We start from the raw sequence: 4,787 nt of genomic DNA, 5'->3' as shown, positions 1-4,787 counted from the left end.
CAATATCTTAGAATTCTTATGTCTCTCTACAGTCTAAAGCCACTAGCAACTATATTAATTTTGCACCAGAATTGTGATCACACTAAGCAAGTGCATAGGTAGAATGAAGAATCTAAATAGCAACAGCTACATCCTAGGAGACCACCTTATTGTTTGCCAGAATGACACCACAAAAAGTAGTGATTTCTTTCAGTTCCGAGGGAACAAGTAGCAAGCAAATGATTCACAAGCACCATAGTTTTACTAGGTATTCCCCACACCTAGGATGCTTTCAAGATATTTTAATGTGTACCAACTTCAATACAAATTAACATGGTGCATGTTTCTAGAAAGGAAGATCTTTTGAAAACAAGCCTTGCTCTTTAGCACACTGATTAAAATCTCCATTTCCACGGCTAAAACATGCCAAAAGAGAGGGTGACAAAGGTGTATACATGTTTATTCAGGGGCTCTTATCATAATCTTTTGTCATGTGTAACAGATATGTTCTAGATAGGACAATAATAAAACCATAGATCTCTGATGCAATCTTACTTCCACTCTGACCATCCTAGTCCTTGAACATTATGATGTTTGCAAGGATGGTTAGTGTTGTGAACATGACATAATAAATTAGAGAAACCACCACAGTGTTGAAAGTGTCAAGAGCCTTATTCAAATAGTTCATTTTCATGATAACACAGGTAATCACCACCATCATGAAAAATCATGTCTTTGGATACATCAACTGATTATTTCCTTCAAAGTGAGCTTCAAAGCAATGTCTAGTGCTTTCACACTCATGACCGCTAAAGAGCCCATTAAAGAGCAAATTCCTATGAGAACCAATACATTTGTATTTCCACATTGTGGGGCAAAATGGAATATCAATACCATAACTATCACCACAACAGATGCCTCGTACAACACAAATGCAGTTTGAGTTGCCAAATGCCAAACTTCTTGAACAGAGCTAATAGAACTTTGAAGAGGTGCATGAATCACAATAACCACCAATCCAATTATGCACATAACACAACCCAATATCCCCAATTTATGCAGTTTCTCCTTCGGTATAAAGTTTTCTAGTACAACATTGATAATTATGCTCAATGCACCTAAAGGAGTCATCAAAACTATAGGAGAAAATGCATAAACAACAAAATTTGCAACCTCTCCAACAATCATAATGATCATGCCTGATTTCATTCCATCAATATCTTTTGAACTCCTTTAGGCTGCGGGCTTTACATTATTAGAATTAGTAAAAAAGATGGGAAAGAGGCCAAAATATAATGATGCCATTAGAGGTTCAATGAAGAAAGAAATGTATGCATCAAGATGTTCATTGTCTGATCTATTCCAAACATAATTGTATGCAATGTCAATCTGGGCTCAGGTTCTTCACATTTTATGTCGTGTCAAACCACCAATATATGCAAGCGACTGGTATGAGGAAAATGGTCGTGCCATCTTGCCATGTATTTATCCTTGCGAAAAATGAAAATGTAGCTTCTCCTTGTGGAAAATGACCAAACAGCTTCTTGTTGCAGAAAATGAACATGTAAGTGCATATTCTACCAACGTAACCTCTCTATGCTCAAATATTTTATTTGTTATTTCAAATGTCAAATTTGAGTGTAGGTTCTGCATATGGTCAAACATTTTGAACCCTTCTCAATTTCTGTTGAAGAAACTCATAATCTTTATTGAACACGCTTGATGGAATATTACTTTCAAAAGGAGAAATGTGTAGCAAATTTCTCATTTTCCACTTCTACATCCCAATTCCAATTCAAATTCCCAATGCTGGTTCTATAATCCAATCCTAATTTTGTATTCTAGTTTTGCATTCTCCTTTCTAGTTTCAACTAAAATTATGAGAGAGAATTGAGGCAATGGAATCTAAATTTAGAAATTTCAAACAAGGCATTTCACATTCGCATATCAAGATTATGATCTTCATCCTTTACAATGACACATTAGAGGAAAGTTTAGGGATCTTATGAGAAATCTAACCAAGACAACCAAATATTGAAGTTTTGAAATAGGGGTACTAAAAGTGCACCTACACTATCTCATCTCTACAATTGTTGGTTGTCTTAGTCCTTCAACCTCTAATTCACCTTCAACTATGTAATCATCTATCTTACAACTTCAACAATACAAAATTAAGCCTTAAACCCTTCTTTATAACCATCTAATGAAGCTTCTAGATCTTGATCAATGATTAGGACTCATTCTTTTTTCTTCTTGACCTTTCCATTTTCTAATTGGATAATCCCATAAAATAGGGATTAATGATCCATAATTATAGGTGTAATTACCTCCATAATCAACTCCTCAATCATATCAACATGTTTCCAACTCAACAAAATGGTTGACATATGATTTTTTTCCATTCTAAACTTAAATACAAAAAAATTGTTACTCAACTCATATAGCTTCTAGACCTCAGCTTTGCTTTCTCTTTCATGTTATCCCTCAACATAAGCTTGAATTTGCTATATCTTATTTTACCTTCTAGATTACTCAGTCCAAGTTCTCTTGAATCACTTAGCAACTACTGAAATGCTTGATGATGCTTCTGTGCACCTAGAAACTATAACTTCCTCAAAACATACTAAACTTCTTATACACTTTGTTACTTGATAGCTCAACCTATATGATAACTTGGTCATAGTGATGATTGACCAACATTTCCTAGTAAATGACTACATATTTTGCACTAATAAAAAATTACTTGTAGGGTTTATAATCTCCACCTTTAACATTAGTGGAAAAACAATTATCATTATCAGCAATACATACATAACAAAACTTAAAAACTAGAACTCCCCCTTTTGGTATACTCCATACCTTAGCTTAGGAACTATATACATTACTTTGTTCCTTGGTATACAAAATTTTCCCTTCTTTTAATTTGTCATAGTTTCCTTCTGATAGTAAGATGGGAACTAAAAATTAAATCATAGTTAGTAAAAAATGGTTTGTGTCATTACAAGATTAGATCCATTGTAGCATCCCAATTAGTCTTCAGTGTCTCAAGAATATGTCTAGTTCAATTTCCAATTTGGAAGCTAAGTCCACCATATTATCAACAATGGATAATTTTGATTACTCTGAATAAGATCCCTAGTATACAAATATCTTTGCATGGCCTCTAAATGAGGTGTTAACAAAGCTTGAACTCTATTGCAAATAAGCATCAATCTTGTCCATATGATCTTTTATTTCTTTTTTTAATGATGGGATATAATATATCTCCACAAATAATGTATTTACATTTTGGACTATATTCTCAAATTCATTTACAAAGTTAGAAATCATGATAGACTACATTAAGTTGCTGTCCTGGAGTGTCGGAGATCATGAGACTTGTCATGATAGAGATCCTGACATTTTGATTACTTGTTATTTGATAGACTACATTCAATTGCTGCCCCTTAGTGTGCTAGAAATCAGATAACTCATATTCTTCTAGGATATAACATATTCCTTTGGTAGGCATCATGAACATGATGCTAGTGTTCATATCATGAACATGATGCTAGTGTACATACCAAGAGAATGTAAGTGTGATTGATATTTCTTGTTGAATCATACTTCGGGTGGCCTCTAAATGAGGTGTTAACAAAGCTTGAACTCTATTGCAAATAAGCATCAATCTTGTCCATATGATCTTTTATTTCTTTTTTTAATGATGGGATATAATATATCTCCACAAATAATGTATTTACATTTTGGACTATATTCTCAAATTCATTTACAAAGTTAGAAATTTCAACCTATTTAACTATAATCTCTATTGCAACTTTCTAGATCACTTTATTCTCAAGTTTTCTCTCTAACCTTTGCATAAGTTTTTCTTTTGTATCCATATCAGGGTCATTCAACTTTTCCACAATTTGAACCAACTATTCGATGATTGGGGTCTATTTATTTAAGTACTCAACATTGTAATCACCTAAAAATGGGTACCTAGACCATAAATCCCCTTCTAGCATTTATTGCTAATGTTTTTGATAAGATAAACAGGTTTTAAGGGATCCTAAAACCCATAAGTTTTACAAAAAACAAGGCTGATAATAAGCAAAAGAAGCCCAGCCAAAACAGAGGTCCAACAGCTTAAAAAAAGCCCGAAGGCCCAGCCCATAACAAAGGCCAATAGAAAGGCTAGAAAACAAACAAACTAAAATAGACTACAGAAAGCCTTTCCAAAAGCCAAAAGCCAGAAAGAAAGTATTTGATCAAGTGGTTGATCACAAAAATAAAGTAAAATCAATTTATTTGATTTTAACCTATAATTTGGCCATCATATTCTAAAAAAAATATTTGATTAAAAGAATTTTCTCCCTTTTAATTCAAATATAATTCTCAAAAATCCATCCACACATTTCTTATTTCATAAATAAAAGAAATGCATTTTTTGTCTACAAATGAGCCCCCTATTTTGACAAAATATTTTGTCTACACATGAAGGTGTAATTTTCCATGAGTAGAGCCTTCTGTTTTGACAAAATATTTTGTCTACACATAAAAGTGTAATTTTCCATGTGTAGAGCCTTCTATTTTGACAAAATATTTTGTATACACATGAAAGTGCAATTTTCCATGTGTTGAGAAGCCTCCCATTTTGACAAAACAAAATCATTTTCTACAAAAATGCATAATTTTCTATGAGTAGAGCCTTTTATTTTGACTAAGGACATTTTAATGTCAAAAATTAGGCAAGGATTATTCTCCACCCTTGATTAACCATTTCTTGTCTTTTGATATCAACCATCCAATTTTCTTTAAAAGGAGGG

The 4,787-nt window shown here is 32.9% G+C and overlaps 1 pseudogene; it reads right to left on the bottom strand.

Moving 5' to 3' along the window:
- Window positions 1-496: 496 nt before the first annotated feature.
- Window positions 497-1,176, bottom strand: LOC149527833 (putative magnesium transporter NIPA6 pseudogene; annotated as a pseudogene).
- Window positions 1,177-4,787: the final 3,611 nt, after the last annotated feature.

The sequence above is a fragment of the Cupressus sempervirens genome, unplaced genomic scaffold (genome assembly GCF_028749045.1).
Source record: "Cupressus sempervirens isolate cs-2001-9-10 unplaced genomic scaffold, ASM2874904v1 CseChr00s100002_03, whole genome shotgun sequence".
In the NCBI taxonomy this organism is placed as follows: Eukaryota; Viridiplantae; Streptophyta; class Pinopsida; order Cupressales; family Cupressaceae; genus Cupressus; species Cupressus sempervirens.
Note: the sequence above shows the minus strand (reverse complement) of the source record. Positions and strands in the feature narration are given on the sequence as shown.